Raw genomic sequence first — 27,406 nt, 5'->3', positions numbered from 1 at the left:
TAAAAAAATCTATTTTATCACCAGACTCCCACAGCTGTCCAATCTCCTTGTTTATCTTCCTAATCTTAATTAAATAATGAATATTCAAAAGAAAATATGAATCAGGCTTCTCTGTATGAACTGCACTGTTTTCCATCTCTGCCTCTGAAGTAGCAATGGGAATATGATTTAAAACTATTTCTTCTGGATCCTAGTAAAATATTTGTCACAGTGTGTCATGATAATTTTTAAAAAGCTCTATCATCTACCTAATAAATTTGTTAAGTTTATTCAAATCTTATTGAACAGGAAAAGTGCAATGAGTCATGGTTAATATTTCTTTACCTATACTAAGAAAAAATTATATCAAAAATTCAGTGCTCAAGGTCCTATTCAGAAAACCTCTATGAGTCTGTAATACATCTTCTACATGATTAAAAAAACAGGAAACTTGCTTTAAAATGAATTATTCACCACCTTGAATAAATTTCCATCTTTCCTATTTGCAAAACCCCTAAGTCAGTTATGTAAATTTTAACCTACACTAATTACCTCAGGGGTGTGCAAGCTAAAGGAAAGTAGATGCAGTAGAAAAAAAAATCCCAGACATTTCCATCACCAGGAAGCAATTTAATAGAGGAAAAAAATGTGTAAGTTTTCAAAAACAGAGCAGCCCACATTCTTTTTTTTTTAATGTGGAATAGACATTTCTGCAATGTGCCTTGAATCAGAGCTTTATTGGAATAAAACAAGTGCTTTTCTCAATGGCATGTACCATGGCACACATAGCAAGGCACTTGTTTCTCATCACGACACCAGCATTGTCTGGACTGTGACAACGACCCATTGTTGACAACGGGCATTCCCAACGAGAAGGCATGAAATGTGGTTTAGCTTCAACTCCCTATAGACATTGAGGGCCCCTTTGGAAAATAAGTGGCTAAAATCTGCGAGCTGCTGTTCCAGGAGGTACTGGGAAAAGTGGAGTTGTTTGAAGGCAGAAGGGCTCAAGCACAGCACCACTTTGTCCTACTCCACACCACAATACCAGGTTCTGCTGTAGCTGTGAGCCAGCTCCTTCACACGTCTCTCCTGGTTTCTTCATCAGCTACCTTGAGGTCTAATTACACAAATAACCTATCTACTGATTTCAGAGCATGCTGTCAAGAGCAGGGCTTGAAAAGGTCTTTCAGTCTGGGCTCAGCCTAGACACACACAATGGTGCACATTGTTTCTACAAAGACAAGAACCTGACTCAACACTACTAATCAATGCTGACTGGATATTTTCAGCGTGAAACTACTTCACAAATGGCAGGATCTGGTTGTATAGCACTTTTCAAAAAATTAGAAAAATTAAACAAAACCCCGCCCAAACACATCCTTTCTTTTTGAAAGCAAGCCCACGAAATTCAGCAAAGCTTTGAAGCAAAATCAATTTGGCTTTTATTGTTCAGCAAAAATGGAGCATTTAGGGAAAACATTTACACGCACACACACCTTTTTGGTCAGTCCTAGTCTATCACAGCCTTCTGCTGAGGAGCTCTCCCCATGGCAATTTAAAACAGCCAGTGGAGCACTGGCCTTGGTGAAAATCTTACTCCATGCAAGGAGTGCTGTAGGGGACCACCTTCCGGCATGCCTTCCTCGCCAGGTCAGGGTGCAGGAAAGGCAGCATGGAGACACAACCTGTGGGGTCTCCAGCAGCCTCCCGCTGCCCACAGCAATCCCACACGCAGGGCTGGTGCTTCCCCTTTGTTCCACTCCTTGAAACACCATGTTGGTACATCACAGTGCAGGTAGTACTGACTTCTTTTAGGTTTAAACAGATATCCAATTAAAATATTTTACTTAGAATTTCCATCTCTGCATCCTAAAATGTTTTTCAGTGGTGGAAATCCTGCCCACTCTTTTTTTACAGATGGGAGAAGGGAGAGCTCACTGAGCAAAATATCAGCAAGACCAGAAAAAAAAGCCCAGATCTCAAGTCCCACTGGTGCCACCTAATTCTTCTCCTTCACAGTCTGGCTGCTGTCTGGAGATTCATTCCCAGTGACTTCAATATCTAATGCACTATACACCTCAAAACAAGTTAAAAAACGTAGAAACATTTGAGATTAACAACAAAAAAAAAATTTGTAAGAAAAGTTAACATTCTTTTCAGGCAAACTGAAGTTCTGGAAGGCATATCTGCTCCATGGTAACTGTAGAGAGAGATCACAGGGAAGGGAAGCATGGACAGGTAAGTTAAATGGAGTGCCCTTCATTGGAAGCAAAGACTAAAGGAGCTTGATAAGACTTGCTCTGAAAATTGCACTACTCATTACCTGATGAAATTTGTTTGACCTTGTTAAGGAGATGGCCACAAACCAGAAAGGAAAGTTGTGCCAAACCATGGACACATGGTAGTATTATTGATGGTGCACTCTGCTAAAAAATGCACCACAAACTCTTAGATGTTTTTTCAAAGAGAAAGAGAAAAGGCAACAAAGCAAATCCTCCCTGACTTTCCTTTCAAATGGAAAATTAATTTACTGTTCATGAGAATCAAATTAAAAACTTAGACAATTGAGTGTTTGTAACAGAACTCAAACTCTCTTTTAAAACTGATACTGCTGAACACAAAGTGAGATTTACTTTAGTCGTGCTACAGCCTTATTACACTGAGTGATACAGATACATTTAGTGACAACATTATAGGCTGATCATTTTGATAAATCGGTAAAGCACTGCATTATTTCTAACAATGCAGCAAAAACTGAGCTACCAGTCACAACAGAGGAAAGTAGTATTCTGCTATCAAGGTAAGTGCTTTTATAAGAATGTACATCAAAGATACTAATTTTGAACAGATATGGAAACTAGATCCAGCTGTAAAGTAGGTGTGATAAACAAGGACCTGAATTTTCTCAAAACTTAGAGATGTTTTCATTCAGGATTTTGGTCCAAGATGATAGGACTGGACTAACAAATTAAAAGAACTTGAATCACTTTGCTTAAGATGCATTGAGAAAACTCTGTTGAGTAGCTCTGACTGCTGCAAGGCTACCCAACTTCTGCAAAACAAGGATTTTGCCTCTCCAGTCTCAAAACAGAGAATTCATTCTTCTCATTTCTGTCTTGCTGTTGACAGAGAGACCACCTGCAGTATCTTCAGAACACCAGATGCTCCTTCAGATGCTTCCTACTTCACAGCTGAGATGATGTAGCTTCAAGGTCATAAACCTTTGGTATCCTCATCAAAATCTAGAGAGTGTTGTAAGAGAATGCAAGGCCATTTAGGAGAACATCTGACTACCATAGCCAAGCACTGAAAACATGTAATGCTGAAATGTCTTTTGCCGATGATTAAGAGAGTTTAGGCAGAAACATCTTAGCCTGTCAAAGTTCCACAAGTTCAGGTGTTTCCAGATTAGCCTAGAAATCACCAGTTACTAAGATTCAGCAACTTTTAAACAGTAAGATACAACAGAATATGCTACCAAGAGATGATGGAAGAAAGTAACCACATTTTATTAGGGAATACATTCCCTCCAGTATAAAGCCATTCAGCATGAGAGATGCCACTGAAAACCAAAGTGAACTATGCCAATCTATAAATCTAAAATGGATAGTTTACATTGACAATGGAAAAATGTTCATAAGCTACGTAATGAACTTCAGCATTTTGCAACCACCTTCTACTTTTTGGGTACTGACAGCAAATCGGGACACAACTGAAGGGAAACGGAAAGGAAATACCAATCGGAAACTGACATTTTTATTGTGGTTTTCCCCCATTCTTCTTCAATTTAAAAATGTTTGTCAATTTCAGCACAGAATGTTTTTATTATTTGTAAAGCCTTTTCAAAGTCTCTCATGAAACTTTACTCCTTTAATCCTTTTACTCTTCCACAACGCAGGTATCTAATTTTAGGTCTGTTTTGCAGATAGGGAAAACTTGAGTCATGGCAACAAATTTGCTTGTTACAGCTGCCCAAAAAAATCACGTTCAGGCCAGAGGTTACAATCTATTTCATCTTTCTGAGTCCCTGTTCTTTTTTCTGACTGTCAGTAAAGCATTGCCTCACAAATCTGCCTCCATTATAATTGTAATCAAAAAGTACAGACTTTAACTTTATCCAACAATTCCCGTTTGTACTCCCTTTCACATCATCTTCTGTTTCTAGTGTGCAGACATATTTGAACATTTTATAATTAAGACAGACGTTCACTTACAATTAGTGTATGAAAATTACAGAAATGGAAAAAATACTAAGTATGGTTTACTGTATGATTGTCTTAAATACAACAGTGGCAATGATGAGTTGCCATGCCTAATGATTTTTCACTGTAAAGAACAGACCTCCTCCTGCTGGCCCACATCCTGCTCCAAGTCTCAGCTGAAAGGAAATTGTTTCACATATTCAGCTGGGATCTTTCTCTGATTTGAATGCTGATATGAGCAACTGTATGATAACATCATATTCTGCTGATGTATCTTTGAGTGAACATGTTGACGTTATTATATATTCTCATCATAACCACCTAGTTCTGAAAACTGTATCTTGTCTAAGGGTCTGCACAGTAATGAGAGAAACCAACTGTGCTAACAGGTTGCCAGCAGGCTGAACAACAGTGGTGATTTTTCAGCTTTGTACTAAATAAATAAACAGGCATGTAATGCAACTGGACTCTGCTTCACGGTATTTTAACATCTTTCAGTTTACAGACTACTGGTTATATTTCCCACTTGCAGACTGATGTGAACTCCAAAGCCCTTAAAAAGTCTGGTTACACATGAAAAACCCAATGCACCTCAAGAACAGGAGGCTGGACTAGACAGGCTCCAGAGGTGTGGCTCTTCTCCTCTTGAATTAATCTGTTCTATGAAGTAAAGGTCAGATGTGCCATACAGCACAGATTCCACTCAACAAATTCAGTTCTACTTTAAGACTACAGAAGTAAAACTTTCCACTGTATAGAGCAATTCCTTTATCTGCAGCTCAAAATCTATGTAGTCTATTAATGCTGCTAAGGAGTATGTACCCCTGTTACAACAACTAACTTGTTGGTAGATTTAGCTTCATCTGTGACTATAGTTTGGCTACAAATGTATTAAAAATACAAATAAAACAACCCTGGGGGAAAAAAATAATTCTGGAGAATACATGAGCAATTAAAATTTTGGTTTTATTGTACTTATTTTTTTGCAGGTTTGTGCCTCTATTCATCAGTAATGTGATGCTTTCCTTACAATCCTCATCTGAGTTTTGCTTCTTTTAACAGGTGGTCAGTGCCTGATGAAGTCTCTTAAACTTCATCAGGATTTGGCAATCACTAATTCTCTTTGAAGAATCTTTCCAATTGCCTCTGTTTATTGAACCATAGAAATGGACTTCCTTACTGGAGTTTATAGTGGGATAATGAGCCAGAGAGCTGACCAGTCAGATTACCTTAAGCCGCAGCAAATGCAGTATCATCATTTACAGCAGCTGTAGGAATCATTGTTCCAGCTCAATAGACTATCAAGAATTACTTCAGTTCTTTAATTGCCCTTCTGATCTTAAAGTGTGAAAGAACACAGTAAAAACTAAATGAATTTATTTTTAGTGAAAAACATAGGAAATATGGAAGATTTTCATTACTTCCATTTAAATATTTACTTAAATAAAACTCTTAATATTTACTTTAAATGAAACTCATTCAATTCCTGGACAAAGCAATCAAAAAAGTGCCACAATTTAAAAGGGGAGCTATATCTACATTGGGGGTATCGTGACAACACAGCAACAGACTACTTACAAACACATCGAACATCTTCTCCACTATTTTGTTTATGTTAATTTCCATGCTCTGTCTTCAATACCCCCCCACCAGCTCCTTTAAAACAAAAAATTATCTGAGTGCCCAGAAGCAATAAGGTAGGAACCTCAGAAATTTGGAAGGTTCCCAGGCTTCCAACTGAGGACACAGGAACAAGCCTAATAGAATGAAGATATTTAGAAATCTCGGATTGCCGACCTCCAGGGTGGAGAAGTCCCCATGCTACAGGTATGGCTTCTACATCAGACTATGGGTCTGCCCAGACTATGGGCACTGACACATATCTGAGGGCCACAGGCTCTCACTGAGCAGGAAATCAGAAGTCCAAGGGGCAGAAGCCCAATATCCCAACCATTGGGAAGTTCACCTTTTGTATTTTGCCCCCAAACATAGGCTTCTGTAAGTTTTTTTTCACAAGTACAAGAACAGGCTACCTATAATGAATTCAATGAGCTCAGCCTAATGATGGATTTCAAAAGAAAATTATGTGCTAAAGAAGACAGCCATAATTCCTACTATATCATGCAAATGAAATGGAAACCATTACACTAACTGGCTTTAGAAATGCTTTGACAGTCAAATAATGTATGTAGCATATAGGTAGCTTGCCTAAAATGAAGTCACCCACTTTTAAGATAGAGTGAAAATTAAACATTTTCAGTTTTTGTATTCTTGACATGTAATTCTCAGGAAAGAAAAAAAAAGAAAAAAGAAAGAAAACAAACAAGGAAAAAATCCCCACCCCAACTAATTTACACATAACCCTCATTTAAAGTCCTGGTAAAAAAGTAAATTTCTGCTGACAAAAAGTCACCTTCAACTCTGCATTGCTCTTAGATGAGCATATTCCTACAAGGGTTATACTCAGAATGGACTGTACAATGCTTAGTAGGCTAAAGCTGTGATGAGGGAAGGTCTGTAGGTACCGTCAGGATATAAACAATCTTTCAGGTCCCTTCCAACCCAAACCATTCTGTGATAGGACTCTATGACATATTATCCAACAGGATAGAACATGCAAGAAAATGTGCGTTGGTGTTTTATCTGATGTTTATCCAACTGAGGTCTGATCCCATTGGTTAAATTCATGATTGGAGAGTAAATTTACCATCTTACATAGTACCAAATTTTACCCATGTTCTATCTACTGTAATGAAAGGAAATCCGATCTCTCCATCATCATATAAATTGATCTCTGTGACTTGGCAAGGAGTCAGAGCAGTGATGATAATGACCCTGTAAGAGTATTAGACCTAATACCCTGAGGCATTAACCTTTGTTTAACCAAAAGGTAAATCTTTTGATGAAAGACAACATTTTATTACTATCCACCTGCAACAAATAGCTCCTTTCTTACAACTATAACTCAGCTGCTGGTACCGAAGAGCAAAACTTGCACTTTACATTCAGAGGCTCCTGAGTAATTCACAGGGAGGTCATGGATCAAAACTGATTATATAGTGATGATGATCAAGTCCTGCAAGGTTCTATGCCCTGCACAGAGGGGTAAATGTAGCAGCTGAAACTGGTAGAGAGAGATGGAGGCTGCGAACAAATTGCCCCTGGTGAAGAATACTGGCTGAGTTGCAGGAGGAAGGTGGGCAAACAGGAAAGATGTTCTTGGTTTGTGGAGCAGTACTGATCCTTTCAGTCACCTCATTATTATTTTTTTTTCTGAGAGAACCTACATAAAACTGAGTAGTCACTTCTATTATCTCAGTTCAGAAACAGCTAAAAATTCTAGAGTTAGTAGTACTTTTCCATGAAATTTAAATTAGTGTATAGCAAGATTATGTTGCCAAAAGCCCATCAAGTGCAATCTCACTCCAATCATCACTGTTTGCTCCAACTTCAGCAGTGTTTTGAGAGCACCCCATTTTTAAGCAAACATGGTAAGTCAGCATTATTTCAGGTATTTCCTTGCATATTTCCCTGCCCTGTAAGATCAATTTCCACCCCTAAGCACGTGCCCCTGCATTGTCTCATGACAAATGCTTTTCTGTGGTGCTCTGAATATCCAGCCTTGGTTGTACCTCCTCAGTTTCTACCACAACACAGTCTCAAGTTTTGATTTTCTTGCAACAGAGCTTATTTTTCTTTATTGAAAGCAAATGTCATTGGGGCCTTTGAAATCCTTGTGTCTACATGGCAGGTCACACAAAACAGCACTGCTTTCCAAATTTAATATTCTTTAATGTATTTGTTAACAGAACATTGACATCTGCTTAATGCTTTCTTTGCAAGAATCTATCAGATCTCCCTTTATGCATTTCTTGCCAAACTCAGCTCTTTTTTCTGCATTTACAAAACAGGACATGAAGCAAGAAACAACACAGCCTAAAGTTCCAGAGCTAAAATCTAACATGAACCCCTTTTCCAAAAAATATTATTTTGAGAAATGCATCTGCCCTTTCAAAAGCTTTGAATCATGGTCATCTCACGCATTGAGCTGCTGTTTAAAAAAAAGTCACCCATTTTTTGTAATGCTACAAAGCAGAGAAAAACAACAAACTAAGGGATAGATGGTTGATATATAGCTATCGTTTTCATGCCAACACTTTCAGCAATGCTCCAGAGTAAATCAGGTGCCTCATTGGAGAGAATTTTTGGCAGCCTAAAAAGAAACAGCAGCAACTCAAGTGTGTTCCTGAACCTCACTTATAAAACCAGTCTCACATACTGTAAAATCTCCCCTGGTATTTTTAACCCTTGGGCTCCCATGGGGTTTTTTGCATTTTGTCAAAACAAAGGAATGTGAGGGAGATGTCTGTTAGACTCCTTTACCCAGCCCAAGGGTTAATTACTCAGTTTTGTAGACATTTGAAAATATTATGCTACCTCTAATGGCAAAATTGATAGAAGCTTGTTTCAGGCTCACTTTATGTCATTATGGCAGATTAAATTAACTAATCATAAATTATGCTGGCTAAAGTACATCTGCTACTCACTAAACCTGCAGAGACAAGGGAAGGGTTTTTCTACAGAATAAGAAGTAAATGCCATACACAAAATTAAAGACTTTTACAAACCAATAAACATACGTCAAGCAACAAAAGCTGGAAGCATCCCAAAGTCAGCAGCAACAGATTCTGAGGGCCATGGCAGCAGTCTAACAATGAACCTGTAGCTGCTGTGGAAAAGCATCAACACTGCAATGCTGCAGGGGTATACCCATGGATCAAAGAGTAAAGAGGTCCATTAAAGAATAAAGAAGATTAATTAAACAAGAATTAGCATCCTCACATTATTGCTAGAGGTCTTGGAATACAATAGGACTGTAGTGGGCTGACCGTGGCTGGATGCCAGGTACCCACCAAAGCCCTCTGTTGCTCCTCTCTGCAGAAGGACAAGGGAGGGAAAATGTAATGAAGGGTTCATGGGTTGAGATAAGGGTTGGGAGAGATTGCTTGCTAAAAATCTTCACTGGCAAAACAGGATAGAATTGGAAATGTTAATTGAATTTATTACTAACAAAATCAGGGCAGCATAATGAGAAAGAAAATAAGGCCTTAAAAATACCTTCCTTCCAGCCCTCCCTCCTACCCAGCTCTACTTCCCCCCACTCCAGCCCAGGGAAACTGGGAATGGGGGCTACTGTCAGACCATCAGGCAGAACAGGTTATTCCTGCCACTGCTTAGGAAGAGGAGTCCTTCCCCTGCTCCAGCTGGGGGTCCCTCCCATGGGACACAGTTCTCCATGAATTTCTTCAGCACGAGTCCATCCCATGGCAACAGTTCTCCACAAACTGCTCCAGGGTCACTCTTTCACACAACGCGGTCCTTCAAGGACAAGCTGCTCCAGTGTGAGTCCCCACCATGATCACAAGTCCTACCAGGATACCTGCTCCAGCACAAGTTCCTCTCCACAGGTCCCACCAGGAACATGTCCCAGCATGGGCCTCCCACAGGATCACAGTCTCCTCTCAAGCATCCACCTGCTCTGGTGTGGGCTCCTCCCTGGGCTGCAGGTGGATCCCTGCATACCCATGGTCCTCCCGGTCTGCAGGGGTGCAGCCACTTCACCATGGTCTGCACCATGCAGGGGAACCTCTGTTCCACCACCTCCTCCCCCTCCTTCTCCACTGACCTTGCCTGGTGTCTGCAGGGCGGCTCCTCTCACATATTCTCACGCTGCTCTCCTCTGGCTACAATTACAACTGTGCAATAGTTTGCCTGCTTTTTTATTCTATTTAAATACGTTATCACAGAGTTGTTACCATTTCTAATTGGCTCAGCCTTGGGCAGTGTTTGATCTTGAAGCCACCAGGGAATGGAGCTGCTAGACATGGGGGAAGCCTCTGGCAGCTTCTCATAGAAGTCACCACTGTAGCCACCTCCACCACACCAAAATTTGTAAATACAATGACATGATGTTTGCAGCATCTACTTCCAATGTAAGCGCTTCTATTTTCTGTTCAAAGGGACTGTTTGAACATTTCTGTAGTCTTTTAAGGAAGGGGTGGATGTACAGATCACTGATCAAAAAGACAATACAGATTTTACAGGGATCCTCTTCTTACTCTCTGTATTGCAGAATGCAGATGTGACAGCTAATACTGTGTCAATGGGACTAAATTCCCTAGCAGGGCATGAAAAACTGAAGTTAGAGATGTGTGAGGAATGGACATAAAACACAGGGACTCAAGACCTCCTTGTTGCAAAGTAAAGAATGAGTCCCTCTCCGAAAACTCATGGTAGACCAGCTCAATCAATACCACTAAATGAGGATTCCCTTTTTTTTGGGCTAATATAAGGAAGAAAAGCACTATTGTATCATATTGTATGTAAATTTACACATGTAGTTGTCAGTTAAAAAGCAGAATATAGTTTTGGGGTGACCACATAGATTGTTTCTAGGAAACAAACTCTGCTGAACACCTCCAAAAAGATTCCAAGTAAGATGATCAGCCATGTGACCATGTTCAGAGGGAGGGTAAACAAAATTTTGACACATCTCTTGTGCTCCTTTAGGTCCCATGAAGCTTTGGGGGCGTCTGAATACCCCAAACATAGTTAAAGTGCAAATTCTCAACACATTATAATCTTCTGGAAAGGTGCAGCACTTTCTGTTCACCTATTCCCAGGTTCATTCTCCATCAGTCCCTTGAGGCAGATGAGGGTCTTAGTACCATCTGAGTCCTTTTCCCTCACAGTTCCTTTCCATTTCACATTCTCTGAACAGTATTACCCGTACCACCTTCCATGCATGATGCATACAGCTATAGAAAAGTCACAAGGAATGAAATATAGCTACAGGATTTAGAGGAAAGCAGTAAGGAAGAGAATTGTGTCCCTCACCATCATGCAGAAGGCAATGATAAGGTTTAGTCCTGCAGTGGGAAAAAAAAAAATCTAAAAACTTCCCCTGAAAATAAAAGAAAGCTTAGATCACCATCAGTCACTGGATAACCTATTTTAAGCCCATCAGAGCCAGTGCGCTGTTCTCATGTTGCTAATTAAAAATGATAGATTCATCAATTAATCTCTCTTCCTGTCCTCTAGTCTTAGTATGAAATTTTTCAAAGGGACAAATGGTCATTAGGTGCCCACAAGTATCATTTCAGCCCTGCAAACTTGTGCCTTTGTCAACATGAACCAGAACCTGTCCCTTCATGCCATGAATGACTAAAAGAAAAAGCTTAGAAAGATCTGCCACCCTGACAAACATAACAGATTTATAAGGGAGAAATAATCTTATCCTCTGTACAATGAACATTGCTTCATAAATCCTCCCCGGGCTCCAATCTAGCTCTCTGATGAATAAGCCTCTGTTAAATGTGGCAGAGAGAGATGTCCTAGACTTAGTCTCTTGATTGAAACTCAATTGCAATATTACTACATAGCAGTCAGAAACTCTCCACTATTTAGGAAAGAAGCCATGAAGGCAATCTATTTTTATTCATATTGAAATGGAGACAAAGATAAAGGTCCTGCTGTTAGCTTAGAAAAGTGCCAGTCACATAAAGCATGCCAATGACAATGGTTATCCTTTCCTCTTTCAATATAAGTATCACCAGGCAGAGAAATAGAATTGGGGTGTACAAGGTTAACAAGCCAGCATCATGTTATGAAGCAAGTGATAAAATTGTCTTATAGTTCTTAACTCTGACCTGTTCCAGTGAAAAGCTGCCAAGCAGAATTATGTCATTCTGAACATCTGTCTCAAACTGTTCGATATATGAAGGAATCTCTTCATCTTCGAGCTCCCTGTGAAGGTCACATGCCTTACTGGAGCTGACAGGCGTTACAGCGTCCGGAAAATCTTCACTGACGACACGGGCTGCTGGAAACAAAAGTGGCAGACTATCTCTCAGCAAATGGGAGCTCATTCACTGATTACTACCCTCTCAGTTAGCATGTTTGGCCCACCAACACTTTAAGTATGAAAGGGCATCAGTAAGACAACTGACAGGTGCCAAGTGCCAGTGCCAGGAAAAGTGTCCTCAAGTGCAACATCTGAATTCAGGTACAAATTAGTAGGTGCAGCTTGTTCCTTACATAATTTTTAAAAGGCATGATCTATATTTCCACTGGCACTTTGCTCACCTGTTAATCTTAGAGGGATTGGGATTTGGAACAACTTTGGCATGCCTTCCTGCAGAAGAGGAGTAATAACTGCAATTGAATGGGAGTTTTAGGTGAAGCTACATCAAGCATTTCATCTTCCTTTCAACTCATCACAAATGATTGGATTCCTTTCCCTAGGTGTATGCGTGCAGGTCCTGTCTAATTAACAGGGTCCAGTTCTGCTCTCACCCACAACACTCCCCTGATTTCACTACAGTAACATATGCAGAACAAAAGGGTACATGCACCACATAAATAAAAATCTCATTCATAAAGTCAGCCTTAAAGAGAAACTTGGTCTTTTTTCAGTTTAATTGACCATGCTATGTTAAAAAAAAATTAGATCCTCTCATCGATGTCTGCTATAGCACTAATACTAATTTGGATCATAAGTAATAACAACTATTTTTGCTCATGTCTCCGCATTAGGATCATTTAAAAATAACAGATATCAGATTGCCCACATCTATCTGTTTTGCTTCATATTTCTGTGTGCAAGCTTTTATAGTTCTCTGTGCCTATCTCTTAAAGAAATTGACCTATCTAGTTATTTGCTTCTCTTTGTCCATCCTACAACATGAAAGCAGTTAAAAGAGAGGGTTTTTTCCCTCAGCCTCCTTTGAAGTCTTTCATTCTCTAATGAAGACCAGAAAAGGAAAGATAAAACTAAGGCTATTAACATTTCCAGTTTTGCTCACTGCTCATTGTCTAATGACTTTAATTGTTAAGCCTCCCGAGTACTTAAATCACCTCAGTGCCACCAACACACAGGAAGTATGGTGGGTTTTCTATTTAATTACAACAGGATACAATTCAAAATAATGTTGGGGGAAATGTACAGTAGATATAAACAACTCAAACCATTACCTTAGGGTACACATCCCTTCATGTAGCACTTTACAAACCTAATGAAAAGTGATTTGACCTACAACTATTAACTGCAAAAACAAAACAATATTTACATTTAAATTTACTGTAACATTAAGGGTTTGGCTAGGAGAGAGAAAACCCAGGAAGCACAGGAAAAAGAAACATTGCCAAAAGCAGAAGATGGAGCATCTCTTGTTCCCCTTGACGCTGTGCTGTACACAACAGGCCATATGCTCAGCTGGTATAAATCAGCTGCTTTACTGCTTTCACAGGAGCACTGTAAGTTTACATCCTGGGAAGTCAGTAGATTCAGGATAGAGCAATAGTCAAAAAGGGAGTAAAACTATTTGGTTCAGAAAGATAAACATGAAGCAATTCAGCAAAATATACTTTTTCTTTTTTGTGTTTCTTATTTTTGTGAGGAATCATAGCAAGTTTACTCAATTTTGGTGGAAGACATTGGACTCATTAGCATAAATTTTGTCAAAAAAGAGCAAAAAAAAGAGCATTTTCAAAAGCCTTTTCATGGGAAGCAACTCTGAAAAATAATGTGGTAAATTACAATTTAGATTTGAGAAATATTTGATTAAAAGATACATATGCTCATTTAAGCACAGTTGCTAATTTGTCTGCATTGGAAACAAGGAGAGAACAGGGTTAGTTCAGCTGATCTGCTCCTTCTGCAGTGTCTTTGCGAAGAAACTTCTCAAACTTGGTCAGCATCAGGTTGGTCCTTGCTTGAACTGATCATGGGTTGGAGGACTGAGGTCATGCCCCAGAGCAATACTTGACCAAAAGAAAAGCAACCAAATCCTCACTCTACAAAAGCAGCCAGAGTCAAAAATCCTACTACTTTGTACACAGAGGATAAAATGGCTGAAAATTCATTAATGGATTGCTGAACTAATTAAAAACTTTCTGCTTGAAGTTGTAAGCATGGGCATCAAAATTTTCATTGCTTTGGATGTACCTAACCCTGAGAGTCATGCTTTCCTTGTAGCTTAAATCACTTCAGCACAGGCTGTATTTGCAGATGCTGGACTGTAATTAAAACAATCTCTCCGGTACTAGCTTGACTGCTTGTGCCTTCATTTACTTGCTGCTATCTGTATTTGTCCATCCAGATAGCTGCAGTTTATATACTGAGATGATAATTTAAAGGGTATATTCAGCAGCAGGCTACACCTCAGGATGGATTTGATAAAGCTTCAACAAACTCCATATGGAAAAATAATTTTGGCTACCTGGTCAAGGAAACCATGGATTAATGGACAAATTGTATCTAAAAACGTTCAGTGTTGAAGGTTCATGCACCAGGTTCAGACAACTAAAATTCTGTAAAACTTGGCACTTCAATTTTTTGGTTCTTGCCGAAGAACAACATAATAGAAATTACTTTTTATGGCATTCACATATCATCACTTAAATTGTTCATGGATCACAACTGCATATTGACAAAAATTCAAGGTAAAAATATGTAGTCTATATCTTTAAAAACAAACCACCAATGTTGCCTTTAAAGTTGCCTTATAATATGAAATAACACATACCACAAGAGTGACCAACAGGTTACTCAGACGCAAAATGCTTTAAATATACAATTTATAAATTCTGAGCCATCTTCTTTCTTTTCCTTTGGGGATAATCTATTAATTAGGACTGTATGACTACGTGATTTTTCAGCTCAGTGGCCAAATGAAGAAACGAAGCAGTTCTGTAAGAGTGGAACCAAATGAATCCTGGTTTTCTATGGTTTTTCTGATGCTAATAAGGGTCAAACTCTATATTAGCTTTTCCTTCGGTGGAGATATTAATAATGCTTGTCTGCTCTGCTCAACTGCCCCCTTCCATAAAACTGGTAGGGAAGTCATACCTGTGAGACTTGCTCCCTGTTAAAAAAGAAAAAGGGTTGGAAGTGACCAACTGGTTCAAATACTGGGAGGGAAAAATGCAGGCAGAAATAAATACACCCTGATATATGCACAGAGGTGGAAACTGCACAAGCTTCACGTCCCCAGGAATATCTCTCTTTTCTGGATTTGCTTCACCCAATCAAAGAAAAGTAATAAATTCAGCTAGAACAGTGTGCGGCTTCACCCACAGGACTAGCTCTGATACCCATCATGGCACTTTTAAGAAATAAAAGCACTGAGGCCCAGCTTGAGACACATGACAGCAGGGGCCTGCAGTGCGTCCCCCATTTGCTGCCCTCACGCCTGCACAGGGGGCTCTGATGTGCACATGAAGAGTGAGGCACACATGCTGATGCATTTTCTTGTCCCAGAATTGACATTAACATAGAACAATTGAGATCTTGCTAATAAGTTAAAGCTTTTTGCTTAAACTATCTGTGTGAATTTAGTTCTGATGGTTGCACTTTTTTCTTCTTGCATTTAAATGAGATAAAATGGGTTTCAAAGATGTTACTGATATGACCAGTGCCAGTTCAAGAGATTTTGCAACCGTAGGCAAATGAAAACATTTGCTTCCTCCAGAACAAAGTTGCTTATAAACTAAATAGTCATAAAACAAGTTGCAGCTCCTGGAGCTCCAGTGCCGTACATAGGCAGCCGCCTACTCTGTCTCTCTGACAGAGCAGGCCCGTGTACTGCTGAAATACAACAGGAAACCTCCTACAGACACAAAGGACACAAAATAATTTTGCAAGAAAGACAACTGCTGAAAAAAGAGGGGGTGGATAGGCAAAAAATACAAGGACAGCTCTGAGCTGGGCTCGTGCAAACATCACTTCTCCTGGGATGAACCAGAGAAGAGCAGCAGACATGGGCCTTGTGTAAAGGCTGTGATGGTAAAGGTCTCATTAATCAACCAGGTTTTATGTAATGCCTTAAATGACTTAAAAGTGAGTGAAATCAAAGTAAGACTGGTCGCTTGAGGTGAAGAAATCTCATATACTTAATTGTTTTTACTGTAGATGGAGCATCAATTTGTATTTTCTAAGAGAGCCACAGAAAACACTTTCTTACTCTTCTGTTAGGGTAAATTCTTGTATAGATAACCTGAAACAGTGTAACATGACCCATGCATCAAACAAATTTCATACCCATTTATCAGCTTAAATAAGGAATTCCATTTCTAGATTTGAACACATAAGCAATGATATTTCCAGCCTTCTTTTGTAAGTGTGGAATTCAACAGGCAGTGAAGCAATCTAGAGAAAGCACGCCACTTAAGTTACAGTTAAAACCACATAAACATGACACAAAACAAAAACATTTGGAGAAAAAGACCTTACAGAATTGCATTAAAATCATCATCCCTTTGACTTCTGAGTTCAAGGGGATGGATTACCCTCTCTCCTCCCCACATGCAGACTCAATAGAGTTTTATTTTTCTTTATGCAATTGACTTTGTTATTTACCTTGGAAGTCCAGCATCTTGTTTTCTTCATCTAGAAGCTTCATCAGTTTAGAGTAAAGGATTTGCTCATCAAATTTCATAGGATCTTTAAAAAAAACAGTGAAACAGCTAGATTCTTTCAGTAATATTTCAGGAAATACTATTTTAAATTGAAAGTAAAGATATAAAAATACAAAAGTTAGGAAGCCCTTTGACACTTGAAGATAGTTTTTACAGTGCTAATTTCATAGCTCAGAATAAAATTACAGTCACTTCTTTGAAGCAAGACAATTCAAAATAAAAAATATAGTCATATACTTTAAAATGGTGGGCAACATTATATGTTGATCTGGACTGAAACTGGTTTATAAATTCTGCTAATAGAGCAGCTGAAATGACTGTTTAATTCAGATTGCCAGATGAATTATATTTGACTCTTAATGAAAATCAAAATACTCAATTTATTCTAATGTGATTTTGGATCTTCACTAGAAATTTTACCTTACTGTCCATAATACTAACACATTATCTAGTATGTATAGTCATTACAACACTTTATGAATTTTGAATTTGTGGCTGATTAGTCATTCAAATTTTCAGTAATATCTGCAGATTTTTAAAAGCAGCAAAGGTCATGCACACTTACCCTTTTCCATGAGACTTGGAAAAAAAATTACTTAAAGGTTCTACATTCAAGGAAGAAATGAGCAACTGGGACCATTTTCTCTCCAGATGTCCCAGACCCTGACTTCTCTAAGTTGTCAATGAAGACAGGCAGATAGAAGACCAAATGCATAAGGTAGACTGAAGTACAGCTACATGCAAATTTGGGTGGCTCTTTTTAAGTGCTCAATACAATCCCAAAGAATAAATTTCTTTTTCCCATGAAATTTCAGAGGCAAGTTTTTCAAATACATGGACCTTTCAAAGAAGGTAGTGGCTTCTGCAGGCTCTTCTGAAAGTATAGAATCTCTTACTTTTCTTTTAGCCTGCAACATTGAAATGTTCCCTTGTCAAGGGGGGAAGCAAATCCATAGTGGGACATTGTTTGCTCTCAGGGCATTATGAATTCATACAAATTTCCAGAACAAATCTAATTTATCAAATATAAGAAAGATAATTGCCAATAGCTTAATTCTCAGAGAATAACCCATTAGATAATAATTAGTGGCTGAACATTTGCTTTTCACCAGATATTCTTGTTGGTCATTGAGCCTGGCTTCCTAAAGTTCTAAAAGTCTGACTTCAACATGTGCCCTGATTTCTTCATGTTTTTCTGGTTTTGACTCTTGCTCATGAGAACCTGGAAAGAAGAGGTAAACCAGTATGGTTTCCAATCAAGGGATGACCATGCAGGACCAGGCTTTAGTTCTGACCATCTTTTTTTAATCCATCCACTACATACAAATATATTTCCACTAATTTAACGCTTCTTCAAGGAAAAAGAAGCCAGACAGTGAGCCTGGTTTGTAAGTACTGCTTACAAATCAGACTGCTTAAGGTAGGAAGGCACCTCTGGAGTCCATCTAGTCCAGTTTCCCCTGCTTAAACAGAGCCAAGGTGCCCAGGACCATGTCCAGGCACCTTTTCAACATCTGCAAGGTAAATGTTTTGCTCTTGGCAGAGGTATTGGTAAATATAGCATTATAACTGCTCTACAGAGGTCCACACAGCCAACCTGCGGCTGGCATTATTGCTATTTGACTTTTAATAAGCAAGAGTTATCCCAACATTTGAGCAAAATTTTTGCCAGGGAGACAAAGGAGGGCCACCAAAAAACAGCTCTTCACACATGGACCTCAGGCTTAGCATGATATTGACTAAAACCGTCTCTCTACTCCAAACCCTGGAAGTCTATGGACTAAGAGCCTGTTCCAAATTCTAAAATAAATAAATCCCCACCACACAATACAAAATCAGCATTCATGACTAAGTTTATCACTCAGCCTCCTCAACACAGTCTAGAGAACATTTCCTCCCAACGAGAACTGTATTTCCGTATATCCCTTATGTCACCGCTCTGTCCGTACATGATTTCAGGCATACATGCATAGATACATAAATCTAATCTGCTTTTCATTCTCTGGTTATGAAGCAGATCATGACTCATAAAGCCTTTTCATAAGATGAACCAAGGCAGGACCAACAGGAAAAAAGTCTTTCCTTTAAAAACTCTGAGCCAGAAGTTGACTTCCAAGATATTACACTGCTATCCTACACAATGAATGAGGAAATAATTTGGATTAGATATAACTCAACCTTGATCAACCTTTTTTTTTTTTCACCAGAACACAGAAATTCAAGTCAGTTATATGCAACAGAGCCTGCTTTTTTCAATCACACAAGTTTTTGTCTCAAAAGTTTAAAACCTCCATGTGTGCTCAGAGTTTCTCATGACTTTCAGAAGTGAACAACTTTGAGACACAACAGATAACTTTTTGCTAGATCTGACTACAGCTGTGCACCTAGAGAGTCTCTGCAGTAGAAATAAGCACAGGCTCTAGAGAAGCCAAGGGCTAGCAAGGTAACACAGGAGAGCTGGCTCTTTCGTGCTTTCGGCTTGTTAGTGCTTAGCAACAGGAGCCGGGCCAAAGCACTCAGTGCACAGCTAAGCACTTCATTACCACGATGATGCTCTTACTTAAGTCCATGCAAATTCAGGCAGGCCCGTTCCCACCCTTTTTATCTAAAAAGCCGTGACAGCAGAGGAGAATTTCCTCTGCTAGACAATACCTCCTGGTTAATCTCTCTCATACCTATGCATAACTTCTGCTCTTCCAGCTCTGCGGAGCCACACCCTCCCACCGGTTGCTGTCGCCCACAAAGAGCAAAGCAAAATATCTCGCCTAAACTGGCAAAGAAGAAAACCAAAAAAGCCTCCTCGTGCACTTTTACTAACTCTGGGGTTTCCTTCTGTTAGGCAAACACACATTCAACTCTGTAATAAAATTGCTGTCCGAGGAGGACTTTGGGAGCAGGATTGTGAAAAAGCTAGAGTTTAGCGCTCAGTTCTGGACTAACTTCATTAATTAAAAAGAAGATGGTGTAGAAAACGCTCACGGAGCATGCTTCATTTTGTTACAGTAGCAGAGTGAATCCAGAACAGGCTCATTTTTACCTGCCCGTTAACTCACTGTCCTTGATCAAAGTCTGTGTACTCTGGCTATCGTGTTCAGAGCAGTTAAGGCTTAGAATTTAAATTGTAAACCTCAATATTTAAATAGAACTGCATATGTGATCTCTGACACCTCATTTTCATGAATGGAAAAGAATATTCTGACACCAAAATTACATACTTAATTCTGCCTCACCTTCCTCACTGACCTCCATCCCACACTGCCTTGGGTTTATTTCCTCACCCATCAATGGGTCAAAGTAATTTCTGCTGTATTCATTTCCTGTGGAAAGCACATGAAGTAAGGGTCAGCGATTATTAGAAGCACATGAACTAAAATGTTAATTTTGAAATCGACACCAGCAAGCAAAGGGGCATTTTTTGCTACTTTACAAGCTTAATTTTTTTAACAAGTCCTCTAAGCCTACTGGTACTGCAATCATCTTGTGAAAGGTCAGAAAAGGTAATTGTGGAAACAAGTGCACTTTATGTTACTTTTTCTCAGGAACTAATGAAAAATAATTCTCACATTTAGATGGCAGAAAGATAAGAAACATTTCTATAAATACAGCATCCCCAATATAAGTCAAATTATTCTTGAAACACACTGTACGAGTGAATTTTCCATACTGCAAAGGAATTTGTATTTCACAGCTGACCTCTCCAATTTCAACAGTTTTAAATTTCACCACTGAGGTTTCAACGTCTGGTGCATCTTTAATACTGTATTGAACCAGAGAAGTGTTTAATTACGGAGGAGATACCAGGACACTGCCTCATTAATCTGAACAGCAATTATGTTCAGTTGGACTAGGTAACTAATCCAAGATTTTGATGAGATAAACCCACTCATTTTAGTACTTGGCTATTTTAACAGCTACTTTTATCTGTTCTTCAGAAAATAAACAAATTTACTAAAAAATAATTTGTTAGAATTATCATAAAATAATACAGCATCTAGCTGCCTGGAAGAACCGATGGTAAAAGCCAGAAGAATTTTCCTTACACAAGCAGGGAGGGAAGAAAATTTTTCTTAAAAATATGTATTTTCTTCAGCGAAAATGCTACACTCTGTTAAAAATATCCACATGTTCACTGGGTTTACAAACACTGTAAATTGTTATTAAACAGGGGGAAAAGAAGTAAAATAATTAAGTCCATAACAAATGCTTTAATTGCTTGAATAGACATGGATGCATATCCTGGAAAATACATAAAAGCTAAATGCATGAGGGGGTTAATTCATCCAAGATACACTATGGTTGTCTACAGTGTATTTGTTTTAGGATCAAAAATAATCCAAGAAGCAGCTCCTTTTCAGAGACTAAATGAAACTTTGATATGAAACTAGGTTTAATTTATATTTCTGGACTGGCACATTTTGACTGTCAGTCTCTGTTCCTTCAATGTAGTAAGTACAAGAACTGAAAATTTGCTTTACCTTGAGGTCTCAATAAAGAAAAAATAAATGAGTTTCATTTTTGTTACTTTATCTGTCAACAACTACTAGGCTGGTATGAATCTTGGCAGTATGTAATCAAAGTCTTATGTACTGCAATAACAGAGCCATTCTACCTTATTCACTGTAATTGTTTTTCTCTAGCACAAAGCACTATGATGTTATATGAACCCCCCTTCCCAAGTTGGTAAAATAATTCACCTATGTGCTAAAAAAGAAAATGATGATGCATTTCTTTATTCAATTACTTCATAGCTGTAAATGTAAATTGCTGGAACATGTTTTGCACCCATGCAAACAATACTCGGCTATGGCACAGGCTTTTTGCACAATCTGACTATCACAACAGCCTTTACGGAATTTTATTATCCCATGTGAGTCTGCTGTAAAACTTTGAGGAGTAGACTTTTGGGCAACTCTTCTGGACAGAATAATTGGTATTTAGAAGGAAGTGTCATGTTATATTTGCATCTGCAAGGCATGGAAACCATTATTCAAAAAAAAAAAAAAGAGATACATTAACAGATACCATTAAATAGCTTGCTCTCTGGTCCTCCTCAAAAAAAATAACAACCTCAACATTTTGAGGAGTATGACATATTTTGTGCAGGGCTTTGGCTCTGTCAGAACCACACACAGCTGGTGACAGACAGTTATGCAGAAGGAAAAAGAACCACCAGGCTTGATTTCTTCAGAGCAACATACACACTTCAAAACTTACATAAGCAGAACAAGTGGTAAACAACAGAATCACCTCCTCACAGTGATTTTACACATAACAAGGCATTCTAAAATGCAGGACTCCACAGAAAACTTTAATTGAGGCTTTCAGAAGAGCTGAATCAATCAAACCTTAGGTCACTGCTCTGGATGGGGGATGTTGTTGTTTGTGGGTTTCTTGGTTTTTTTACCCCCTCACCTCAACACACACCTTGAGAAGTGGTGTGACCAGAAGATCTGGGCTCTGGGCAGGCCCTAAAATTATTCAGGGGCAGTGGGAGTTGCTTTAGTTTTAAAATACAAAATTATCAATTTTAGTCAACATAACACACTGCCCAAGGCATTTTGCTAATAACATTTTGTGAGCACGCGAACAGATTACTAATCATTTCACATTTGCTTTTGGAAATATTTCAAAGTGTATAACATGTAAATTAACAGTCCACTGAGGAATTCACATTGCTCTGCTTTGTGGTATAAACACAGTAAATGTTAATACAGAGCTTGCTTGTACGTGTTTTGAACAGCACCATATAGGTTGGTGCTTTCAACAGGGCAATATACTTTGACAACCTGCTCCCAAAAGGACCTGGCCAACTTTAGAAACTTGGGTCTTTGCTTTGATCCAGAGATTCCCTCAAACCCATTAGCTCAATTTGAAGTCCAGTTCACCCTCAAAATTGTGTTATTTCATGTGGAAAACACAATGGATAATTCAGGAAATCAGAATTGAAATGCAAACCCACAAATTATCTATACATTAAAATAAAAAAGGAAAGAAGGGTGTTGGCACAACAGTGACCAGATGGGAATTTATACAGTTTAATTAAAGCAAGAGGAGTTGCTAATAAAATTAGCATAATCCTTGGATACAGCCCATGGGACTGTACACGAATTACTAGGACTGGATGAAACTTGAAAGATGGCTGTTAAACTAAGATGTCTGTAGTCAATTATGCCATCTATGTCCTGAGAATACCACACAGGAAAGGCATGACTAAGCTGAATTTCTATGTTGTCCTCTGCTCCGCAGAGAGATCGGGTAGTCCGTATCAATTACACATGAAAGGTATAGCACGGAATTTGGATAACAGGCCATTATTCCATTTATGTTTTATTACTGATCTAGGTTTTTAATTTAATGAAAGAATAGACAAAACTCTGTTGGATTCATTAAGTGCCTCCCAATTAAAGTAAAAATTAAGGAAATATCAATAGCCAGATGACTGACTACTAAAAGCTTGAAAAAACAAGAATGAAGCTTGATTTTCAAGATAAAAGAAAAAAAATTGGCATGAGCCATCTTTCTTTAGAAGACAGTATGCAGACAGTATGGTCTGCACAAACTTGCCGTGATAAGTAACAAGTCCCTTTTCCGACAGCAGCGTGGTCAACAAGTGTCTATCAATGACTTAGGAGAACATTACTGGGCATTACGAAGGCAACTCCTAGAAGCCTTTTGCATCAGATAGAATAAGACAGAGGAATTGTGGAAAGATGAAATTCCAGCCTGAGACAGCATTTTGACCCAAAGTACTTTTGAAACATAGTGGTGCAGCTGGGAATGGAAAAGAGTAATCCTCCTTTCCTACACCTGACTTAAAGCACTGATTTCAACTGCAATTCCTATTAGGGAACAGCAGAGCAAATACTCACATTCTCCATTCAACAGAACTGGATTTATTTCCCTGGGGATAATCTTCATTTTACTTAGCAGACAAGGCCCTTTGGGTGGCCCAGACTGAAGGCTCTGTGATGATGTATTTTCCCACTTCTTTATGATAGCCAAAGCTGTGTCCCAGGGTCAGACTTGAATGTCCTCAAAAAAAAAGTGACCTCCTCAGCTTGGCCAGGAAGAATCAAGACTTGGGATTTGGGATTAGAAGGAAGGAAAAGGATCCCACTTCCAGCATTTCCAGCAACTTCACTTACCTTTCCTCCAAGTCACAATGGTTTATGTGGCTAGCAGTCCCACCCACCTGTTTTCATGATTAGGTACCTACATTGATAAAGTTTGATATCTACGAGTTGCTTATTTGAGCCTTTTATTTTACTTTGTACTTTGAAAAAAATCTATAAAGAACTCTAAAAAAAACCATTCAAAAGGATTAAAGAATAAGAGAGGAGAAAGAAGCCTTTCACCTTAAAAAGAATCTCACAGAATGCAGAACCAAAGAAAAATCATCAATGAAAACTGTAAAAATAGTAGGAGTTCCTGCACAGTGAAAAATTGAATCAGTTTCCAGTGAATTTATAAGTTCTTACTTCATATCAGCAGTGACTTAAAAATGGAAAATAATGTAAGAAAATATGAAACTTTCACAAGAAAAAAAATCTAAGATTTTACTCCAAAATTTTGTGTTGCTAGAATTACTCATATTGAAATGTTATGAAGATGCTAATAAAACTACAATCTTGTAGAACATAGTGAATTAATATGCATTCCATAAAGCAGTGTTTACTTGCCATTCTCATTTTTTTAAGGAGAAAAAAAGAATTAACATTAATCAGAAGCTATACTTTTAGTTTGCGCTCTTAATTATTATTGCTGACTCAGGATATTGGTCACATTTACCTCGTTCATGTCCATTTGAGATATACATATCTAACATTATTTTCTATATTATATGTATAAATAAATATTTTTTATGTAGATCTAAAATAAGATTCCTGAGGGTGCAATTTTATTCCAGAGTATCAAATATATGGAAGAGTGGTAGGGATTTTTACATAGAATTTCTAATTATCATTAATAGTACTCAATAAAAAATTGCATGTTAATGGCACCTTCATACTGAAGAGCATTTCACCAGTGGCTGGACATTAGATTTTCTCTTGAAGACACACCTCGTTAAACACTACTAACACCAGGTAACTTCCCAATTTAAAAAAAAAATAAAGGTATTGCGTGTCATTCTCCTTATCCTCAGCAGACACCATAGGTAATGAGGAAATCAGATAACTGTGTCTAAATGTTCATATTCCAAGCCTTGAATAAACTCACTTGTCAGCTTTGATGGTACACTGGCGAAGGGGCAGTTCCTGAGGCTGAGTAGTGCAGACGGTGCTGCACCTGCCCTGACCCCTGAAAAGCACCACATCGTATTCATGGCATCCACGATTTTTTACTCCCAGCTCCAGTCCTGCAAGACTTACCATCTTCTCTGCTGTTTAAACAAAGATACAGCATGGAAATTAGTTCTTTTCCCCTTTTTTATTTTCCTGCAGGCAACAGAGGGCACTGTGCCAAGCGATGCCAGTGTGAGACCTGCTACTTCTCCTGCGGAACGCTGTTGGTCGAGGGCATGAGAAAAAGATTTACTGATGATGATGATGGAATTCTTTTAGGAACAGTATCAGATAATGTGACGGACATTAATGGGGAAAATGGTCCCGTTCTATGCCAGTGGGGTAACTTGCCAAATTTTGAGGATCTGATAGCACCATTACAAAGCAAAAAATTTCCAAGTGTAATAAATTAGCTTTAAAAATATATATTCTATCACATTCTGAAAAAGTATTTTCCCAATTATAAAAGGCATCCGTTCTTCACAAGTCTTCTCCCCTACCTTTCACAAATTCAATTTTAGCACATTACTTAGATGAGTGCTGCGGTATCCCTGTTAAAATTGCATGCAATGGATCACGTTTTGCACACTACATTACACCTTGTGCCGTTCTGCTGATTTCAATTGGATTACACATTGTGTAATTCAACGCAAAATTACTTCCAATGACAACCTTTTATTCCTATGCATACATGGTGATCCATCATGCCCTGCATACCAAGTTTGGCATTTCCATTTCAAAGTCCCTGTTGGAATCAGAAAGCATGGAACCACATACATAGAACTTGAATTACTAGATATAAACTTTGCCATTGTTTAAGGAAAAAAAAAAGTACAGTTTTGTTTCATATTTCTGGTCCCATCCTTTATGCAAATCAATTTGTCCAATACAAATCAGCAGTGTTGCAAGCTCCCATTTCCTTCACATGCAGCACAAACATAAATTTACAGCAGATGCCTATTTTTTCACCTGTGTTTGCTGTCTCTCCAATGTCTTGTCCTACCACTTCTTTAGAATAAAATTAGACCCTGTTCAAAAAGTGTCAGCCTCTAGCTCTCTATAAACAGACTGAACTCAGTGCAGCTGTTGATACTTTTAGCAATCTAATATCCTACATAGCTCTTTCACAAAGCTTTTTTGTCCGTGTATTCCTATATCAATGTCTTGCCTGGTTACATTCTTGAGCAAGAAGGGCCTTATATTGTCCTGACACATTTGAACAACTTTTGTCAGCAACTGTTCCTTAGCAAAGGCTTGTCCCTACTTTAGCTTTTGATAAGGAGCAAGGATGCTCTACCTTACAGTGGGATTTTCCCTGTAGGACATGTGCAGCACTGTGTTAGGTACGCCCAGCCTAGCTCTGCAGCTTGGAGGTGATGCAGCAGAGATACACGCAGACACTAATTTGTTCCCAGAAGCAGTATAGCCATGCTAAAGCCGTTCTGTACCTGGGCTAATTAGAAGAATAGTTCCTGGTCCTCAGCTGAAAAGGCTTTCTTTCCCTCCATTTTTTCTTTCCCTTTCTTTCCCCCCTCAGATGTTGTTAATCTCTGTGGGCAAATTTATTGGAGCATGATATGAGATGTTAACAGTGCCTGTTGCAGATAAAATGGTAGAATTAATTAGAGCTTCTTTATTTTAGGAGATAATCTAGTTTTGAAAAAAGATTTGTGTATTGGGGATAATAGGGAAAAAAATTAATACTTCTTGTCATCTGGAGACAATTTTAACCTGAATCATCAATATTTAGGGTCCGACTGCCTCAAACCGTTTACAAGTGCAGAGCATACAGGAGAAGACCATTAGCATTTCCTTTATTTTCCTTGCAAAAGCCACAGAATATCACAGGTGCTTATACAGCCACCAGCTACAAGGCAGGCCATGCAGTGGGAATATGCCCAAAAAGCCTCGTTCCTGGATTCTGCAGCTTGCATGTGCAGTTGACACCACAGAAAGACCACATTCTAATTTGATCTGACATAAATTCTCTCGGTATGGCTGGGCTGGAAATTTTACCTATCTTGTGGCAATGTGAGCAGTGCCATCCCACAGGGCTCTTCTCAGCACAAGCTAGACCAAACCTTTGTATCACTGTGATGAACACTAAAAAGCACAAACTGGTACAAGGCATTTGGACTTTTTCTGATAACAGCAGCTGAGGAAAAAAATGTACTGAATGCTAAAATACAATAACATCTGCTTTACAGGCCTACAATAAAATGCTAAGTACGGTAGTCCTGTGTTCAGGGATTGCTTGCAACATACATCATCCATTTGAAGTTGAGAAATTGCCCGTGTCTTCTGCTGTAAGACAAAGATAGAATAATTCCTGGAAGTTTGGTGTTCCTGTCATGACAGTTTGCTGGAAGCTCTTTGCTGGGCAGAGACTTTACCAGCCTGAACTTTAGGACACTCTACAAAGTATTTTGTGTCTAAACCCCCCTGGAGAAAAGAGAAAAACTG

The sequence above is a fragment of the Ammospiza caudacuta genome, chromosome 1, assembly GCF_027887145.1.
Source record: "Ammospiza caudacuta isolate bAmmCau1 chromosome 1, bAmmCau1.pri, whole genome shotgun sequence".
NCBI classification, from domain to species: domain Eukaryota; kingdom Metazoa; phylum Chordata; class Aves; order Passeriformes; family Passerellidae; genus Ammospiza; species Ammospiza caudacuta.
Note: the sequence above shows the minus strand (reverse complement) of the source record.